Source organism: Sminthopsis crassicaudata, chromosome 3 (assembly GCF_048593235.1).
Source record: "Sminthopsis crassicaudata isolate SCR6 chromosome 3, ASM4859323v1, whole genome shotgun sequence".
NCBI classification, from domain to species: domain Eukaryota; kingdom Metazoa; phylum Chordata; class Mammalia; order Dasyuromorphia; family Dasyuridae; genus Sminthopsis; species Sminthopsis crassicaudata.
The window spans coordinates 92125809-92148819 of NC_133619.1; positions in this window are offsets into that span (position 1 = coordinate 92125809).

Below are 23011 nucleotides of genomic sequence, written 5' to 3' on the forward strand. Positions count from 1 at the left end.
ATTATTAATATGGCCAATTATACTGATAGTTTTCCTAATATTGAACCAGCCCTACATTACTCGTATAAATCCTACTTGGTCATAGTGTATTATCCTTGGGATGATTTTCTGAAGTCTTTTTGTTAATATCTTATTTAAGATTTTAGCATCAATATTCATTAAAGAAATTGGTCTATAGTTTTCTTTCTCAGTTTTCGATCCACCTGGTTTAGGTATCAGTACCATGTCTGTGTCATAAAATGAATTTGGTAGGACTCCTTCAATCCCTATTTTTTCAAATAGTTTATATAACATTAGAGTTAATTGTTCTTTAAATTTTTGGTAGAATTCACATGTAAACCCATATGGTCCTGGGGATTTTTTCTTAGGGAGTTGGATAATAGCTTGTTCTATTTTGTTTTCTAATATGGGACTGTTTAACCAATTTACTTCTTCCTCTGTTAATCTGGGCAAGCCATATTTTGAAGGTATTCTTCCATTTCATTTAAGTTATTAAATTTATAGGCATAAAGTTGGGCAAAGTAACTCCTAATTATTGCTCTAATTTCCTTTTCAATATTGTTTAGTTCTCCCTTTTCATTTTTAAGACTAACACTTTGATTTTCCTCTTTCCTTTTTTTAATCAGATTTACTAAGCATATGTCTATTTTGTTTTTTTTTTTCATAGAACCAACTCTAAGTTTTATTAATTAATAAAATATGTGGTTTTTTTGTTTCTTTTTGTTTTTTACTTTCAATTTTATTAATCTCACCTTTTATTTTTAGAATTACAAGTTTTGTGTTTGTCTGGGTTTTTTTAATTTGCTCCTTTTCTAGCATTTTTAGTATAAGCCCAATTCGTTTGACCTTCTCTTTCTCTATTTTATGAAAGTAGGCCTCTAGAGATATAAAATTTCCCCTTATTCCTGCTTTGGCTGCATCCCACACATTTTGATATGACATCTCATTGTTGTCATTTTCTTGAGTGAATTTGTTAATTATCTCTATGATTTGCTGTTTCATCCAATTATTCTTTAGTATGAGATTATTTAGTTTCCAATTATTTTTTGGTCTATTTTCCCCTGAATTTTTATTGAATGTGATTTTTATTGCATCATGGTCTGAAAAGGATGCATTTACTATTTCTGCCTTATTACATTTGAGTTTGAGGTGTTTATATCCAAATATATGGTCAATTTTTATATAGGTTCCATGAACTGCTGAGAAGAAAGTGTCCTCCTATCTGTCTCCATTTAGTTTCTCCAAGGATGTATCATATCTAAATTTTCTAGTATTCTATTTACCTCTTTGACTTCTTTCTTATTTATTTTATGCTTTGATTTATCTAATTCTGAGAGTACACGGTTGAGATGTCCCACTATCACAGTTTTGCTGACTATTTCTTCTTGCAGCTCTCTTAATTTCTCTTTTAAGAATTTAGATGCTGCACCATTGGTGCATATATGTTCAATATTTATATTGGTTCCTTATATGCTACCCTTTAGCAAGATATAGTGCCCTTCTTTATCTCTTTTCATCAGAATAATTTTTGCTTCTGTTTGATCTGAAATGAGGAAGCCTTCCCCTGCTTTTTTGGCTTCACCTGAAGCATAGTAGATTCTGCTCCAACCTTTTACTTTTATTCTGTATGTATCAGCCTGTTTCAGGTGTTTCCTGTAAACAACATATTGTAGGATTCTGGCTTTTAATCCAGTCTGCTAATTACTTCCTCTTTATGGGGGAGATTACCCCATTCCCATTTATGATTAAAATTACTAATGCTGTATTACTTATCATCTTGTTAACCACTGCTTATGCTTTTCTCCTTTCCTTCCTCCTTATCCCCTTCCCAGTATTAAACTTGTAAACACCACTTGCTTCTCAAAGCCTTCCATTTTTAGTATCTCTCCCCCACCTTAAAATTCCTCCCCCAATTTTACCCCTTTTCCTGACAATTTCTGTAATCCCTTCCACTTAACTTACTCCTTCCCTTTTCCAATCCCACTTTTCAATGGAGTGGAATGAGTTTCACCATAAATTGAGTATGACTATATTTTTCTGTTTAAGCAAATTCTAATGAGAATATGATGCACACTATGTTCATCTCCCTCCATTCTTTCTCTCAGATATAATAGGCTCCCTTTGTCTCTTTGTGAGATGTAGTACCAACACTTTACCCTTTTTTTTCTGGTATAATTTCCTTTCCACCTCTAGTTTCTAGAAAAAAAAATTATGCATGTGTTCTTTATATAACTTGGTGGCAGAAATATAGTTCTCTAGGTTTCTTTTTACTTTTTTAGTAATCTCTTGAGTTCTGTATTTGGAGATCAAACTTTTTCTTTAGTTCTGGGTTGTTTTTTTTATCAAGAATAGATGGAATTCATTTATTTTGTTGAATGTCCATCTTCTTCCCTGGAAAAAGATGCTCATTTTTGCTGGATAAGTTATTCTTGGGTGCATACCAAGTTCCTTAGTCTTTCAGAATATCATATTCCAGGCCCTTCAATCCTTTAATGTGGATGCTGCTAGATCCTAGGTAATCCTTATTGTGGCTTCTCCATGTTTGAATTGATTTTTTTCTAGCAGCTTGCAGTATTTTTTTCTTCACTTGATGGTTCTGGAATTTGGCCACCATATTTCTTGGCATTTTGATTTTAGGGTAAAGAATTTGATTAATTATTTCAATGTCTGTTTTACCCTCTGTTTCTAAAACATCTGGGCAGTTCTCTTTGATAATTTCCTGGAAAATAGTGTCCAGATTCTTTTTTTCATCATATTTTTCAGGGAGTCCAATTAGTCTCAGATTGTCTCTCTTGGATCTATTTTTCAGGTCTGTTGTCTTCCCAAGAAAGTATTTGACATTTTTTCCCATTGTTTCATTTGTTTGGTTTTGCTTGACTGATTGATGGTGTCTCTTTGAGACATTCAATTCTATTTGTTTGATTCTGATTTTCAATGATGTCTTTTCTTCAATCATTTTTTATATCTTTTTCTAATTGTTCAATTGAGTTTTTAAGTGAGTTGTTTTTTTCTATGGATTTTTTTCCACTTCACCAACTTTATATTTTTAGAGAGCTATTTTCTTTTTCCAACTCACTAATTCTATTTTTCAAGTATTTGATTTCTTTATCCACTCTATCTTTAAATTAGTGGGATGCCTTATCTAGACTCTCTTGCCAAGCTTCCCTTTCCTTTTCCCATTTCTCTTCTAGCTCTCTTGCTAAGGCCTTTTTAATTTCATCTATGAGAGTTTTGTGTATTGAGGAGCAGATCATATCTCCCTTTGGGGATTCATCTGGAGACAGTTTGTTTTTGGTCTCAGGGTTTAGAGTCTGCTCTCTATCCATATAGAAGCTATCAATGGTTAGAGTCTTTTTTAATTTGTTGCTCATTTTGTCAGAGAAGAATCAAAGAAAACAAACTAACAAACAAAAAAAACAAATGTTTTTTTTTTGTTTTTTTTTGTGTTTTTTTTTTGGTGGGGGGGAGATGGGGCAGGATGGTGTTACCGGGCTTCCTATACAGACTGTGAGGGACAGTAGTGAGGCACTAGCAGGACAGCAATGGCTGCACTGCATCTGTGCTCTGAGACTCTGAGGCTCTAAGAACAATGTGAGACACTCTGGGTGGGCATGGCCAGGTGATGAAAGATGCTTGCTTTTCAGGATTTTACTCTTTACCTCCTGTGTGTATGGCTTCTCTGATGATCCTGGCTTGCTGCCAAGACAGAATAGCCACACTGTGGTAAAGGTCTTTCAGCAGAAATGGCAGAGATCATACCCCTCCCTCTCTCTGGTCTGTGCAGTGTGAGCTGCCTGCTTCACTCTCGCTGCTTGCTCTCAGCCTCTGCCCCATCTGTTTGTTCCTGCCCCCAAGCAAAAACAGACCTTTCCTGGAGAATTTCAAGGATGCCTTCTGTTAGTAATTATTATTATTTTTTTTTCTGGTCAAGCACTAATCCTGAGGCTTATCATGAAATAAATTATGAGAGATAATGCAGAGCTTAAGCAGATGTGTGCCTCCTCTCCTCCATCTTGTCTGGAAATTCCCTCCTTATAGAATTTTCATTCATAGGATGCTTTTTTATCTTTTCTCTAAATCTTTTACAACTCTGTTCTTTGAAAATTAAATAGACTATGACTGGCTAGCTTCATTGTTTTACAGATGTGAAGCTAGAAGAAACCATTAGAGGTTATTTAGTTTTACTCTTTAGAAAAAAAAAAAAAAAAAAAAAAAGGTTAAATGATTTTCTAAAGATCATCCAGCAATAACCAACACTGTTATTAATTAATTTTTTTCTCAGTCCCAAATTCCAAGGTAATAAGGTAACTTCCTCCCAAAATTCCCATTTTACTCCCTCCAAACCTTCCCATTCATTTGTGTGAATCAGGTCTAAAATATAGCCTCCTCTCCTTTTTTTTTTTTTTCTTCTTTCTGAAGACTCAAAAATAATAAATTTATTTCATCATCTTTGTTTCTTTTGAGGTAAGGCTCCTCATATGTGGTTCCATAAAGCAATGTATATGTTTTCAAGTAGGCATGGAAATGTGAAAGTGACTTTGACATCAAGTTATGACGACTCAAATATTCTTGCCTAGGACAGAGACCTCATAAATTCCAAATCTACTTGACAATAAGCTTGAATAGAACAGAAGAAACTACATATAATGATACGGGGATAATATTTTCAAGTTTATTCATACTATGGAACTTTAGTATAGGTTTATTCCAAAGTAATTCCATTAATTGTCTTTGCATGTTTTGCATTCCCTACTATATTAAACAGAGATGACCCTTGTCTTTTTTCCCCTAATATGTAGCTCAAGTACTAACATCAGAGAATATTAAATGAATTCTAGTTCACGTATTAAATTAAAGCATCCTAATAGCAATAACAAAATAAAAATATCAAGAGCTATAGAAAGCAGGTGATGTACTAAAGCCTTGTTGATATAAACTTGGCTAATTAGAATTTGTAACAATTTTGACAGGGGATGAGTTCAAGTGTATCTTTAACTTATCAATCATTTGCAAATGATTATCTGTAAGGTAATATTCAAAAACTACATAACAGATCAAACTGCATTCAAGCACTTTGCAACTCTTTACCTGCATTTGGATTTAACATATTGATCAAAAAAAATCATTACATGTTCATTAAAGCAAATCTCCTAAGAATGACAGGGAAGATGGCTACACACTCAGTCTAATTGTAGGTAGCCTTTTTCAAGTACTATATTTTTTAATGTAACAATGTTAAATTTATATTAAAAGGTGGTCTAGCCTTGTCTCTAATTATTCTGAATTAAAGAGGCTTATCCTATGTTCACTGAGCATTTCAGAACTACAAAGGAAAGAATCATATAATTTCAAAGTATGAAAAGACTTCTGGGGTCACATCATCTTAGGAATATTCTATAACAATTTATTTCACAACAGAACCACAAAGTGAGCAACCATGTTTTCTTTGAAGTCCTCTAATGAAAGAGAACTTGCTATGTCCTGAGGCACTCTGTTATACTTTTGGGTATTAGAAAGTTTTTAATTCTACTTTAAAAAAAAATTACCTTCATTTCCTCCATCTAGTGGGATACATAAAATATTCATTTAATATTAAAAAGTATAGTTTTTCTCAATCCTTCTTAGTGGTAAAATCATATTGTAACAAGAACTGAATTTAGGTACATATGACTACAGCCAAAGGAGGTACTATCTACTAGAAAATAAAATGTAATCAAGAAAAGCAGAGATAAATTTTCCTGAAAAAATGGTTGATATTATATTTTTATCCATTCATTCCTTTTTGTTTTATTAAAAATGTGGTATCAAAATGCTTTTCTTGACTCCTAGGTGTGATCTATGCATTTCTGACATTTATAGTGATGCTTAAGCAGGAAATGACTTACTAAGAAGGTTATTACACTTAGAAATGAATGTTAATCATATATAATGCTATAGAAGGAGATGTATAAGGAGACAGGATGTAGAGGCATTCCAAGAAGAAAGTTCAGAATATCCATATGAATATCTGGTAAGTCAATTGTTCACAATGTGTAAAGTTGAAATTTTGAGCTCCAAAGGGCGATTGAGGGGATTTCCTTCAATCCATGAGAATGCCCTAGATTTCATGTCCTTCCACATAATCTTGTGAAGGGGTCCTACTTGTATTTTTTTACATTGACAGAAATTGTGTGATTAGTAAAGGTATAGGATCAAAAGTTAAAAAAAATCCACACAAGAATTGTTGGCATTTGAGACTGATGCTCTAGTGAACCACTGAGGATTAACTTAGTCACTCAAACTGGACATAGAAATTTAACTTATACTTAACTTAAACTTAAACTTAACTTTAACTGTAAAGAATTAGGAGGAGAAAGAGGAAAGAAAAGGAAGGGGTTGGATAGAAATAAGAGTAGAAACACTAGGAAAAGGGGGTAAGGGAAGAAGGAGAAGTGATAAAAGATAGGTTGTGGGTGGCATGAGTTAAAAACAAAATCACACTAAGGAGGCACAGGATAGAAAGAGAGAGAGAGGAAAAAAAAAAAAGGACAGGGGAAAAAATAGGACAGAGGAAAACAAAAGTTGATACTCATAGCTATGCATATGAATGGGGTAAACTTTCCCATAAGATGGAAGCAAATGGCAAAGTGGATTACAAAAACAGAATTCTACAATATTTTGCTTACAGGAAACACATTTGACACAACAAGATACATAAAAAGGAAAGGTAACAGCCTAGAGCAGAATTTATTATGATTCAGCTGAAGCAAAAAAAACAACCAACCAAACAAACAAACAAAAAAACAGATAGCAATTCTGATCTGGGATAAAGTAAAAGTAAAAATAGATCTTATCAAAAGAGATAAGGAAGGAAAGAGCATTTTGATAAAGGGTACTATAAAGAATGAAGTAGAAGCAATGCTAAATATGTATGCACCAAGTGGTGGAGCACCTAATTTCATATAAAATATTTTAAGCCAGTTACATTAAGAAATAAACAGCAAAACTATACTAGTGGGGGACTTCTACCTTGCTCTCTCAGAATCAGAGAAATTGAAGTACAAAATAAACAAGAAAAAAACTAGTGAGGTTAATGGAAACCTAAATATGATAAACCTAGAGAAAATTGAATAGCAACACTAAGGGATACACCATTATTTTGTCCGTATATGGCACCTACACACACACACACACAAAAAAATTATCATTTATTAGGGCATAAAAACTTACAATAAGATTAAGAAGGGCAGAAATAGTACATGCTTCCTTTTTAGACAACGATGCAATAAAAATTATAGTCAATAAAGGGGTAGGAAAAATATAGACTAAAAACCAATTGGACATTAAATAATTTAATTCTAAAAAATGAGGGTCAAAAACAAATTACAGAAACAATCCATAATTTTATCCAAGAGAATGGCAATTGTGCATAAAAGTCAAAATGCTAGAAAAAGAAAAAAAAATTAAATCCCCAATTAAATACCAAAATTACAAATTCTGAAACTCAAAGAGCCAAAACAGAGAAAGAAAATTACAGACAAATTTCCCTAATGAATGTTGATGCAAAAAATGTTTAATAATATATTAGCAAAGGGATTACAGTAATTTATTAGCTGGAGAATACATTATGGACAAATGGTATTGGTATCAGAAATGCAGGGCTGCTTAAATATCAGGAAAAATATTGCCATAAATGATCATATCAATAACAAAAATTAACAGAAATCATTTTGTAATCTCATTAGATGCAGAGAAAGCTTTCGACAAAATATATCAACCATACCTATTAAAAACATTAGAGAGCATAATGATAAAGTATCTTCCTAAAAATGTTAAGAGGTATTTATCCAAAAGCAACGGCAAGAATTATTTAAAATGGACAGAAGCTGGATGCATTCCCATTTAGAACAGGGGCTTATTATTCAATGCTATATTGGAAATGTTAGCTTTAACAATAATAAAACAAACAAACAAACAAAAAAGAAATTAAGGGAACTAGAATAGGAAAAAAAGAGATAAAACTCTCCTTTCCAGATGATATGATGATACACTTAAAGAAACCTAGAAAATCATCCAAAATCCTATTTGAAACAATTCACAGCTTTAGCTTTATACCTTTTGAAAGTATAAAATAAACCCACACAAACCATCAGCTTTTCTGTATATTACTAACAAAGCCCAGCAGCAAGAGATAGAAAGAGACATTCTATTTAAGATAACTCTAGACAAAATAAAATATTTGGGAATCTACTGCCAAGACAAATCCAGGAAAGAACACAGTTATACAATGCTTTCACACAAATACCTTGAGATCTAAGCAATAGAAAAAAAATATCAATTACTCAATAGTTCAATAAAAATGACAATTCTACCTAAATTGGCCTATTTATTCAGTTCCATACCAATCAAACTGCCAAAACATTATTTTATATGATTAGAAAAAAATAATTTTAAAAATTCATCTGGAAGAATAAAAGGTCAAGAATATCAAGGGATTTAATGAAAAAAAAAATACAAAGAATAGTAGCCTAACAGTACCAGCACAAAAAGTATACTTTGAAATAGCAGTCATCAAAAAGATTTGGAACTAGCTAACAATAGAATGCTGTACCCATGGATACACACAACTCAATAATGCCTATAATAATCTAGTGTTTGATAAAACCCCTAACTTCGCTTCTCAGAGAAGAACTCATCATTTCAAAAAAAAAAAATTCTGGAAAAACTAGAAAATAATGTCAGCAAATCAGCATAGACATACTCTATATCAAAATAAAATCAAAATGTGTACATGATTTGGATGTAAAAGGTGATACCATAAGCAAATTAGGAGTGCAAAGGCTAATTTACCCATCAGATCTTTGGAGAAGGAAGGAATTTGTAACTAAAGAAGTACTAGAAAACATTTTGAAATGTAAGACAATTTGATTACATAAAATTAAAAAGTTTTTGCAAAAAAGTCAAGAGAAACAAGATTAAAAGGGAATTTTAAAACTGGGAAACAATTCACAACCAGTTTCTGATAAAGGTTTCTTTTCTAAAATGTAAAAACAATTATATAAAATTTATAAGAATACAAGTCATTCTCTAATTGATAAGTGGTCAAAAGGATATGAACAAACAATTTTCATACGAAAAAAAATTAAGTCCTCTAAAGTCAAATGCAAAAATGCTCTAAAACACTCTTGATTAGAGAAATGCAAATTGAAACAACCCTGAAGTACCACCTCACAGCTCTCAGATTGGCCAGGATGACAAGAAAAGTTAATGATAAATGTTAGAAATCTCATGAGAGCAATTTGGAATTATGCCTAAAGGGCTAGAAAACTGTGCATACCCTTTGACCCAGCAGTGCCACTACTGGGTCTATATCCCAGGGAAATCATAAAGGAGGGGAAAAAAACCCAAATATGCAAAAATGTTTGTAGCAGTTCTTTATATGGTACCATAGAATTGGAAAAACAGTAGATGTCCATCAATTTGGAAATGACTGAACAAACAGTTATATATGAAGACAATAGAATATTATTGTTATATAAAAAATGATGAACAAGCTGATTTTGTAAAGGACTGTAATGATTTCCATGAACTGATGTTAGGTCAAAGAAGCAGAATTATAAACACATTTTATATAATAACATCAAGATCATGAGATGATCAAATATGAAAGTCTTAGTTCTTCCCTTTGATTTAGTGAATGTCCCCAATTGTAATAAACTTTAGATAAAAAAGGCCATCTGCATCCAGGAAAAAAAATTATGGAGATTGAATGTAAATCAGCAGATGCTATATTATTTTTGTTTGTTTGTTTGTTGCTTTCTTTTGCTCATCTCTTTGCTCATATTTTATTTAAGATTTTTGCATCAATGTTTGTTAGGGAGATTGGTCTATCATTTTTTTCTCTATTTTTGTCCTACTCAGTTTAGGTATGTATCAGTGTCATAAAAGTGTCAGTGTCAGTGTCATAAAAGGGAATTTGGTAGGAGTCTTTCATTCCCTATTTTTTGAAATAGTTTAGTATTGGAGTTAATTGTTCTTTACTCTTTCTGCCTTACTGCATTTGATTTTTTCTTTAAATATTTGGTAGAATTCACATGTAAATCCACCTGGTCCTGAAGTTGATTAATAGCTTGATCTATTTCTTTTTTTCTAAAATAGGGCCATTTAAGTGATTTATTTCATCTTCTATTAATCTGGGCAAGCTATATATTTGTAGGTATTCCACTATTTCACTTAGGTTATCAAATTTATTGGCAGAAAGTTGGGCAAAACTTCTAATTATTGCTCTAATTTCCTCTTCATTGGTGGAAATTTCTTCCTTTTCATTTTTGAGACTAAAAATTTGATTTTCCTCTTGCTTTTTTTCTAATCAAACAAAAGGTTTTTGATGTTTTTTTTTTCATAAAACTAACTTAATTTTATTTATTAATTCAATAATTTTTTTACTTTCAATTTTATTACTTTCTCCTTTAGGATTTCAAATTTGGTATTTGATTGGGGGGTTTAAGTTGTCCTTGTTCTAGCTTTTTTTAGTTGTAAGCACAATTCATTCATCTTCTCTTTATTTTGTGCAAGTAAGCATCTAGAGATAAGATTTACTCTTATTATCAGTTTTGGATGTTCCATCTTGGCAGCAAGCCAGGAGTAGCAGAGAGGGTGTAAACATGAGGAGGTGAAGAATAAAACCCCAGAAATCTAGCATTTCTCGGGACCCAGCCACCCCAACCCCACCTGGAGTGACTCTGCTCATTCTTAGAGCCTCAGAGCACAGACTCAGCACAGACATGGCTCTCCTGTTAGTGCCTCGCTGCTGTCTCCCACAGTCTGTAGAGGAAGCCTGGTAACACCATCTAGCCACTTCCCCCCAAAATAAACAGTTTCTCTTCTCAATTTGTTTTCTTTTATTCCCGCTCTGAAAAACTGAACAAAAAATTCAAAAGGGCTCTAACCATTGACAGCTTCTGTATGGAGAGAGAGCAGACTTCAAACACTGAGGAGACTAAAAGCAAATTGTCTACAGAGGAATCCCCTAAGGGGGATATGAGCTGCTCCTCAATACATAAGACTCTCATAGAGGAAATCAAAAAGGCTCTCACAAGAGAGCTAGAAGAGAAATGGGAAAAGGAAAGGGAAGCTTGGCAAGAGAATCTGGAGAAGTCATCCCATGCATTTAAATGCAGAGTGGATAAAGAAAACAAATCATTGAGAAATAAAATTAGTGAGTTGGAATAAGAAAACAGCTCTCTAAAAAATAAAATTGATGAAATGGAAAAAAGTTCCATAGAAGATAAAAACTCAATTGGACAACTACACAAAGATATAAAAAAGTGAGTGAAGAAAATACATCATTGAAAATTAGAATGGAAAAAGTAGAAATGAATGACTCAAGGAGAAACCAAGAAGTAGTCAAGCAAAACCAGAAAAACGAAACAATTGAAAAGAATGTCAAGTAACTTATTGGAAAGACAACATACCTGGAAAACAAATTCAGGAGAGACAATTGGAGAATAATTGGACTACCTGAAAAATGTGAAAAAAAGAACCTGGACATTATTTTCTAGGAAATTATCAAAGAGAACTGCCCAGACATTTTGGAAACAGAGGGTAAAATAGACATTGAAAAAACTTCATCAATCACCTACTGAAAGGGACGTCAAAATCAAAATGCCAAGAAATATAATGGCAAAGTTCAAGACTCATCAGGCAAAGAAAAAAATATTGGACACTGCTAGAAAAAAGCAATTCAGATATAGAGGAGCAACAATAAGGATAACCCAGGATCTAGCAGAGTCCACATTAAAAGAACGAAGGGCCTGGAACATGATATTCTAAAAGGTTAAGGAACTTGGTATGCAGCCAAGAATAACTTACCCAACAAAAATGAGAATCGTTTTCCAGGGAAGAAGATGGACATTTAACGAAATAAATGAATTCCATCTTTTCTTGATGAAAAAACCATACCTACATAAAATGTTTGATCTTCATATACAGAACTCAAGAGATTTCTAAAAAGGTAAAAAGAAATCTTGAGAACTATATTTCTGCCACAAAGATATGTCAAGAACACATGTATAATTTGTCCTAGAAACTAGAGGTGAAAAGGAAATTATATCATAAAAAAGGGTAAAGTGGTGTTACTACATTTCATTAAGAGGCAAAGGTAACATATTATATCTGAGAGAAAGAAAGGAGGGGGATGAACATAGTGTGTATCAATAGACATATTTGATTTATAGTGAAACTTCTACTTCATTGAAAAGTGAGAGGGAAAGAATAAGCTAAGGGGAAGGGAATACAGAAATTATGAGAAAAAGGGGTAAAATAGGAAGAGGAATTTTAAGGTGGTGGAGGGATACTAAAAAGGGAGGGCTGTGAAAAGCAAGTGGTGTTCACAAGTTTAATACTGGGTAGGGGGGTGAGGGAAGGAAAGGAAAAAAAAACATAAGCAGGGGTTAACAGGGTGGCAAAAAATATAGAATTAGTCATTCTAATCATAAATGTGAATGGGGTAAATTCCCTCATGAAGAGGAAGCAGTTAACAGACTGGATTAAAAGCCAGAATCCTACTATATGTTGTTTACAGAAAACACACCTGAAATGGGGTGATACATTCAAAATAAAAGTAAAAGGGTGGAGCAGAATCTACTATGATTCAGGTGAAGCCAAAAAAGCAGGGGTAGACATCCTCCTCACAGATCAAGCAAAAACAAAAATTGATCTAATTAAAAGACATAAGGAAGGGCATTATATCCTGCTAAAGGGTAGCATCAATAATGAAGCAGTATCCATGTTAAATATATATGCACCAAGTGGTGCATCATCTAAATTCTTAAAAGAGAAATTAAGAGAGCTGCAAGACGAAATAGATAGCAAAACTATAATAGTGGGAGATCTCAACCTTGCACTCTCAGAATTAGATAAATCAAACCACAAAATAAATAAGAAAGAAGTCAAAGAGGTAAATAGAATACTACAAAAGTTTGATATGATAGATCTTTGGTGAAAGCTAAATAGAGACAGAAAGGAGTATACTTTCTTCTCAGCATTCATGGAACCTATGAAAAATTGATCATATATTAGGACATAAAAACCTCAAATCAAATGCAGTAAGGCAGAAATAGTAAATGCATACTTTTCAGACAACAATATAATTAAAATTACATTTAATAAAAAGCCAGGGGAAAATAGACCGAAAAACAATTGGAAACTAAATAATCTTATACTAAAGAATGATTTGGTAAAACAGCAAATCATAGACATAATTAATAACTTCACCCAAAAAAATGACAATAATAAGACATCATACCAAAATGTGTGGGATACAGTAAAAGTAGTAATAAGGGGAAGTTTTATATCTCTAGAGGCCTACTTGCATAAAATAGAGAAAGAAAAGGTCAACAAATTGGGCTTAAAATTAAAATGCTAGAAAAGGAACAAATTAAAAAAACCCAGACAAACACAAAACTTGAAATTCTAAAAATAAAAGGTGAGATTAATAAAATTGAAAGTAAAAAAACAAAACAAAACAAAACAAACAAACAAAAAAAAAACTATTGAATTAATTAATAAAACTAAGAGTTGTTTCTATGGAAAACAACAACAACAAGAACAACAACAAAAGAGACAAACTCTTAGTAAATCTGATTTAAAAAAGGAAAGTGGAAAAGCAAATTGTTAGTCTTAAAAATGAAAAGGGAGAACTCACCACTAATGAAGAGGAAATTAGAACAATAGCTGGCAGCTACTTTGCTCAACTTTATATCAATAAATTCAATAACATAAATGAAATGGAAGAATACCTTCACAAGCATAGCTTGCCCAGATTAACAGAGGAAGAAGTAAATTGTCTAAATAGTGCCATACTAGAAAAAGAAATAGAACAAGTTATTAATCAACTCCCTAAGAAAAAATCCTCAAGGCCAGATGGATTTACGTGTGAATTCTACCAAACATTTAAAGAACAATTAACTCTAATGTTATATAAACTATTTGAAAAAATAGGGATTGAAGGTGTCCTACCAAATTCCTTTTATGACACAGACATGATACTGATACCTAAACCAGGTAGGCTGAAAACAGGGAAAGAAAATTATAGACCAATCCCCCTAATGAACATTGATGCTAAAATGTTAAATAAAATATTAGCAAAAACACTACAGAAAATCATCCCCAGGATAATACACTATGACCAAGTCAGGGGATTTATACCAGGAATGCAGGGCTGGTTCAATATTAGGAAAACTATTAGCATAATCGACTATATCACTAACCAAATTAACGAAAACCATAGGATCATCTCAATAGATGCAGAAAAAGCATTTAATAAAATCCAACATCCATTCCTATTATAAACACTTGAGAGTATAGGAATAAATGGACTATTCCTTAAAATATTAAGGAGCATATATTTAAAACCGTCAGTAAACATCACATGTAATGGTGATAAACTAGAACCTTTCCCAGTAAGATCAGGAGTGAAACAAAGATGCCCACTATCACAATTAGTATTCAATGTTATACTAGAAACACTAGCCTCAGCAATAAGAGCCAAGAAAGAGGTTCAAGGAATTAGAGTAGGTAATGAGGAAATCAAACTATCACTCTTTACAGATGAAATGACTCTGCTAAAAAGCTATTAGAAATAATTCAGAATTTTAGTAAAATTGCAGGATGCAAAATAAATCCACATAAATCCTCAGCATTTTTATACATTACCAACACAATCCAACAGCAACAGGTACAAAGAGAAATTCCATTCAAAACAACTGTCAAGAGTATAAAATATTTGGGAATCCATCTACCAAAGGAAAGTCAGAAATTATATGAGCAAATTTACAAAACAGTTGCCACAAAAATAGTCAGATTTAAATAATTGGAAAGACATTAAGTGCTCCTGGATAGGCCAAGAAAATATGCTTTTTCCATTTATCAAATCTATTTCATAGAAAGTCAAATGCTTTTTTTATTTCACTAAATCTATTTTGTAAGGAGTTTTCTTTGGATAATTTTTCCTTTTTTTTCTTTTCCATATCTTCTTGCACATATTTCATTTCCCTTCTCCATTTTTCTTCTAAATCTCTTTTAACATCCTTTTTAATGCTTCCAAAAAGTCATCCTTTGGGGCTTCATCTGTAACTGATTTGCCTAAAGGAGCCTCCAAGTTTGAAGTCTCTTTTTCTCTGTCTCCATAAAAGCTGCCTATGGTTAGAGTGTTGTTTTTTTTTTTTTTTTTTTTTTTTTTTTTTTTTTTTTTTTTGTTTGTTTTGTTTTTTGTTTTGTTTTGTTTTGTTTTCCATTTTTGCTTGTTTTAAGGTTTTGCTCTAATGGAAAAGGGGAACAGCCTCTTTATTTTGCCCTGGGGCAGTTCTACTGACTGATTTTTGGTGTTGATGATCACTTCCAGGTCCCATGTTCTTTTGGGGCTCAGTGGCTTACAATTTGCCTTTTGTATTTGCTTTTGGGTGTCTCACAGCAAATCTACTAAATCATCCACTTGCAATCCAGGCACAGTAGCCTAAGAGGCTCATACTAGATCTCCCAGTGTGAAAATGCCAAAACTCTCTTGCTCCCCACCTCAGCTCAGTTATCCAGGGTTCCCTATGCTATGGTCTTGGCTCAGCATTCTTGATTGAAACAGACCTGTTCTGAAGTTCTTCCAAAGATTCTTCTTCTGAAAATTTGTTGTACTCCAAATATTTATGGGTTCTGTCACACCTAAAACAAGTTCAGAACCTTATTCTATTGTTGATCTGAGGGGAATCTAAGAAAAGGTCATATACAGTCGTGTTTACTCTCTACCATATTGACTCTGTCCCCAGGATCATTTTATTACTTCTAGTATTTAATCTACCTCACCTGTGATTTCCTGATATTTATTAATATTGTCTCTATTAAAAAGTACTAGATGTTTTTAAGGAAGCATAGCACATTGTAGAAAGAACACTGGATTTGTCATCAGAAAAACTGAGTTTCAATCCTGGCACTTCCACAAGTCACTTGGTCTCTCTAAACCTCAGTCATCTCTAAAATAAAGGTGTTGAAGTAAAGTACTTCTCTGAGCTTTCAACATTATTCAAGATACTAAAATGTCAATGAATGTCTCCCTCTAACTCCTATAGGATAAATCATTTTTGAAGTAAAAAGTTCCCTTTGGCAAAGCAGCTTTCTCATTCCAATAAGGGTAATTCATTGGTTTCTCCTTCTTCACTAGAAATGACTAAGGAACAGAAAAGTTATTATAGTTATCTCTCAATCCCAAATAAATAAAAGACTACCAGGTGTTAAATTGAAATATTGCCATGAATGAATGAAGTTAACACATTTTTAACAAGTGAGCTCCTAGAATGAAGATACTGCTTTTGCTTTTCCTTGTTTCCCCACTGTTTGGCACAACATGTGGCATACTAAGTGCTTAACAAACATGTTTGGGGCACCTAGATAGCACAATAGATAGAGCCCTGAAGGCAAAAAGACTTGAGTTCAAACATGGCATCAGACACTAAGTATCTAAATATTTGTTGGGTGATACTGGGCATGTCACTTAACCCTAATTTCTGTTAAACAAATATAAACACACAAGTGTATTAACATTACTTTCTTTCAGTAGTGCTAGCCCTAACAGCCAAAAAAGTTTATTTTCTTTTGGCTGGAAGTTGAAAAAACATTTGAAGTACCTGACTAAGTATACAAATAGAAAATATTATAAATGTCACCTGCTGGGGATTGTGAAAAACAGCAGGAAAAACTACATTATGGAGAACTGCAAAAAGGAGGAATCTAATGGAATCACTACCTATTTCAAAATTATAAATGACTGAAATCATACAATTTGAAGGCTCTTTGGATTATGGAATCATATAATTTTTGAGGGAGTGTGGGTTAATATTAAAATTTTTCCATGAACTCTTTTATGTTTTCTTCAATCTATTAACAGAACTTTTCTTCCTTGAACTTTGTGAATTATGTATTTCCAAGATCTTATGTCAACATAGAAATTAATTTCATACACTTTGTTTCAAAATTTTCTTTTGGAGTTATTAAAAGAGTCTAATGAGAAATTAAATGTTATGGGCTTTTTATATAGAGATCACAAATATACTATATAAATATAATACAAAAACATTTCATTTTGCACAAGAAACAATTTTACATTTGTCTCTTCTTAAAAGTTCCACCATCACAATAAAATAGATGAAGCACAAAGAAGTTTCTAAGGAACATTCTTGGGAGTAATTATGTTAAATAAACAATGGCTAGTTTAGTTTATTTCCATAGAAATCATAAATTCATATTCACACAGAAGTATCTGTGATGATAAATAATACCATTTATAATGTTTCTTCTCTAAGCTTTAGTGTTCAGAAACTCAGAAGCCAACAGTTTTTATTTAATATGGAATTCTACTTACTGAGTGTAACGCTTCACTAGTCAACACAATTTTCTAAGACAATTCTTCAAAAGATGAATAGTTTTTTGTCACTGAGGTTTTGAAACACATGAAGCATATGATACAGTCAACTCTTCATTAAACACAGTGAGAGAAAGTTGCTTTGCTTAGGTATTAGGTATTTTTATGGATCTGATAAATGATATTCAAACTCCAAAAAGGATGAGTGGGGTATGAAGCTCTATATAAGATCAAGAATTAGTGTAGCAGAGTCTGCAGAGACCATCTAGCCTTACTCGTCTTTTTGTTCTTGAGAAAACTGAGGCCTAGGGAATTTAGGGATCCACCATTCTTATTCTACTAGTAAAAATCAAAGAAGGATTAGAAATAAAATACCATGGCTCTAGATTAAGATATGGTACTTTCTTGTTTCTTTTATTTATTTGTTTGTTATTTCATTTTGTAATTGTCAGATTTGCTCATATTCAAATTAATTTACATAGGTGCATATCAATACTAAAGTGATTTTTTTTCTTTTATTTGTACCATTTTGACTTAAACTAAATAGAAATTTGAAAATCAAATTAAAAATAGAAATTTTCATTCATTAGAGAATGAAAGAATATATTTAGAGAAAAGGATATCAGCAATATTTTAAACATTAGTGACAATAATAAGTCCACAAAAATTCTGAAAGTGAAAACATGTATATGAAGAATTTCAGAATATCAGAGTTGGAAAGCAACTCAGAATTTACACTATATATGTACATGTGTGTGTGTGTGTATATATATATATATATATATATATATATATATATATATATATATATATATATATATATATATATATATATATATATATAATATGTATGATTATATATATATATAAAATATGTGTATATAGTATAATATATATATATATATATAATATATAATATAGTATAAATTCAATATTCCTTATAAAACAGAAGTATTATACATCATATTTACATGCCATAACTTATTCAGCCATTATTGACCCTATAGTTTCCAATCCTTTGTCACTACACCAAAAAAAGGAAATATAATCTTTTGTATAAAGTATTTTTTTCTTCCTTTATCCCTATAGTAGAGATATCTAGTGTTGAGATTAGTGGGTTCAAGGATATGTACAATTTAATAATTTTCCAAACTTAAATCTGCTTGCTTTTTGGAGTGTCCTCTAGCATTTCTCTCTTCTTTTCATTTCTTTTTTTTTAACCAACTTTTCTAGTCTGATGGGTAGGAGGAAACTCCTTACAGGCACTTTAATTTTCATTTTTCTGTTAGTCTTTTAGAATACTTTTCCCCTATGACTATTTGAAGTTTAGTGTTCTTCCTCCGAGAATCTGCTTATATACTTAATCATTTAATAAATGATAGTCCTTTTGATTTATATTTTATCTTAACTGATTTTAATGAGCAAATGGAAGAATGTACATAAGAAGATAAGAAGGAAGAGGTGGGAGAAGTGGGTGACAAGAAACTCACTAATCTCTGAGACTGTTAAAAGAATGAATAAAATGCACTATGGCACAAAAAATATATATTTAATTCAGAGGAAAATAAGGAGAGGGAAGAAAGAAAAGAGAGTATTAAAAAAAAGAGAGTATTAAAAATGAAACATTTTTTGTTAAGTAAAAGAAACTCTAACTTAAGAGGATATATTGTTGTGAGAGGTTAAAACAAAAGCAAGTTTATTCTGTATGAGAAAAGGAGCAAAGGGACAAAATCAGTTTGAAGTAAATCAACTGAGCAGTTGCTGAAGCCACTCGATTTTTCTCAGCACTTTCTTCTTTATAAAGAGGGGACAACATTTTTTTAAGGAAAAGTACAAACCAAAGGATGGAGTGAAATACACAATTAGTGATCATGAATGATTCCATGTACAAAACCGATTTTAGATTTTCTTTTACTATTTCTTGTTGAATGATATACTCATTATGTTTTATTTAGTCCTTTCTAATTTTCAAGATTTTTTTTTTATTTAAGGATTTATATTTCCTCTCCAAGCTATTAATTCTATCTCTAATCTCTTCTCTTTTAATTCTCACTTCCTTTCTACTTTCCTCTTCTAGCCCTCTAATTTCATCTACATATATATATGTGTGTGTGTGTGTGTGTGTGTGTGTGTGTGTGGTGTGTGTGTGTGTGTTTGTGTGTGTATTTAATTCTAGCTTTACTTCTAGGAATTCTAGGTGATCTTGTACCTAAGCTATATTTTTCTTTGAAATTTTTCTTTCAAATGTTTTGGATTGGTTCTGTGTTTTATGTTCCTATAAATTATTATATCTCTTTATCAAGAGATTTATTCCCCCCATTTTCCACTTTACTTCCTAATGACTATATATAAGAGTCAAGATCTACAAACCTTGGATATTAACTCTAATATGCACAGATCTATCTATCTATCTATCTATCTATCTATCTATCTATCTATAATCTATCTATGTATACATATATATATTTATATCTATCTGTCTGTCTATATGTCTACATTTATATATACATATCTTTCAATTGCCTTTATCTACATCTGTATCTATGTATATCTACACACACACACACACACACACACACACGCACACACACACATCCACACACACATATTCCTTTCTATCTCTATTCCCTCCTTTCACTGTTTTCCTTTTCCTTTTCAAAAAGACATACTATCCTACATTTTAGGTTATCCCCTCTCAGTGATAGATACTTAAAAGACTGAGTTTGCCTTCTTAAATTAAAATTTCTGGTTCACCATTGTTTGCAAACTTATGTGATTTTCACTAATGAATCCTTTCTTGAATTTTGTCTTCATAATTTTCTAGGTGTATTTATAGTTCTTTTGCATATTGTTATTCTACTTGGTATGAAAATTGATAGATACACAGATTCTCTTCTCTTCCTTGTATAGTTGAAAAGACTTTTGAGCGTAATTTAGGATGCCAGTCAAATACATTTTGATTGCCCTTGTTGGATGAACTTCATCTCTGTCATTCCTATATTTTAAGGCATGTTCCAGAAAATTTCCAACTATTTTTCATTCTAACAGTCATATTTTAAAGAATTTTTTAAATTGTGGAAATTATTTGAAATAAGCTCTAATATATGACTACCTTCATTTTTTCCTACACTTTATAAAATCAAGATTAAACACAAACTTTTCCTTGACTTCATCAACATTAACTCCGTATTCATATCTTATTGTCAGAAAAATGTCAATCATAAATTCCCATAGCCCATTTTGCTAAAATTTCATACTAATTACCCAAGTTATTACTCCAAAGTTAACTCATAATTATGAATAAATGTGAAACCTTTTCCCCTTCCGTATAGTTGCTTTTCTTTTAAGTCATATTTGGGCAACATATATGTTACATTAGTCATAACTGCCTGATATGTAAAACAGGGATAAGGATAGTTAAACTACTTATTATACTTACTTGTGTTCAAATCTTTCCTTTTCCACATGAGACAGTTATTTCTCCTCTTTGAATCTCAATTTCTTTTTGTGTAAATAGAAGCTCCCAGGCTATATCAATTCCAAGCTTTCTTCCAATCCAAAATCCATCTTTCTACTATATGGTAATTAATTGACACTATTTAAAATTATATTTATATGTCATATTTTCATCGAGAGCATAAACTTTTAATGCACCTCATCATATGACCTCCTGTATACCTCTTTCCAATAACTTGTCTTCTCATGATTCACTGATTGTTTTTATTCTCCAATATTTAGTGCACTATTCTTCTTTCATAAAAGTTGTATGAAAGAGTTCATATTGTGGATAGACCTAGATTATATCTTTTTCTAGATAATGATCGGATTTGACCTTTTACTGTCTCTGTAGAACAATGTTTCTGATTATCTATGATACATTCCTATGTGAATGTTTTACAGTATCTAAGATCCTATGGATTAAAAAAGTACCTCTTTTTGTTTTCCAAATTCTACCTTTTGGTAATTGTATTTTTTTTTATAATTGGCATCATTATTCTTAGGGTTACTTCTAAATTAGTTCTTTTCTTCTGCCTCTATCTCCAATCTGTCCTGTATAATTTTCATTTGCTTATAGTTGTTTAAATGTGGCATACCCTTTGATATTGTGAGCTACTTGAGAACCTGAACTGGGATTTTTTTTTAAATTTGTCTTTCTTCATATTCCTATAACTTTGCATGGAGCTTAGGACAGAATATATTGACTTGACCTACTCTGATTTCTAATTGCAAAATCACGTCAACACTTTTTCTTAATATGTTAAAAAACATTCCTTTTTATTGCAGATGATAGACACTGTCCTAGATCAGTTGTCACTTGTTTTTTTTTCCACATATAATCACAATCACTCCTCTACTGAATATATCTCTTTCTAATTTTCTACTTCCTGCTTTCTATACCACTTTTCTATATATCACCAGCTCCATCCTCTTTGATATTACTACTGTCCCTTCCAATATTTTCTGCACTGGATAACAAGAAATATCTTTCTCAGTTCTCAAATTTGACAGTTTTATTCTCCTTAAATCACTTTCTTATATCTTCAATATAAATTAGAAATAAGTATAGTACCTGTGATTTCTCTAACATAAGAAACTCTTAAATAAGGAAAATCTGGCTAATCATGTATAGTAATACCAAACAGACAATTTATGATCTAATAAAGTCAATCCAAGTCTCTCAGAGACTAACCAAGAATCACATAGCTAGTGGCAGTAAAGGCTAAACCTAAACCCAAATCTTGGTAACTCAGAGACTGGCTTTCCCTGTGTTAGGCTGTTTCTCTCCATTTTTCTTTTATATTAACCACAAATCATTAAGGCAAGTCTGTATTGAATACACTGTGTTAGGCATATAAGCAGAGCTGAAGATAAATAACAAATGGTCTCTCACAGTGACCTGCCCTACACTACTTTCAGCCACAATTTGTATTCATTATTCATAGTTGTCCTGTACTAAATTTAAGGGGAATGAAGGTTAAGAAGTTCAAAGTCACAAAGTCAGCCAGTGGTAGTCAAGACTAGAAACTAAGTCCCCGGAGTCCTGAGCTTTTACTCAGACTGCTAAACTAAAGTCTCTAACTATTTCCATCTTCTAACTCTGTAGCTCAAAGAGACACAGTGATTCCAATTCATCTACTGATAATATTGAACTAGTTGTGTCTGCTGAAATGCATTACTATTTTGAATTTCTATGTGGCATCTTGATTTCCTTTGAGTTGTCTTTCTCCTGTCATGCCCCATATCTTGATTATGGTCTAGATCTCTCTGATCTATCCTTTGATTTTATATTCACTCCTTTGCTTCTACTTGCACATCATATAATGAGTTGGATGTCCCTAACCTTGAAAAGAATGAGGGCTAAGCTGGTTTCATGTAACATACATTTAAGAGAAAAGAATGTGGAATTTTTTTTCAACACCTCCAAAAAGAAAAAGAAATATTAATTTAGTCCTGATGGTTTTCACATAGGAAAGTGAAAATAAATGGGGAAAAGTGAGTGTACAAATAACCAAGAAAATAAACAACTTGACAAAGATAACACTGAGGAAAATAAAGACTGTAGTCAACAGGCTTCATTTAAATAATGAGGTAGAACAATGAAAGGTGCCAGAGACAGTATTCAAG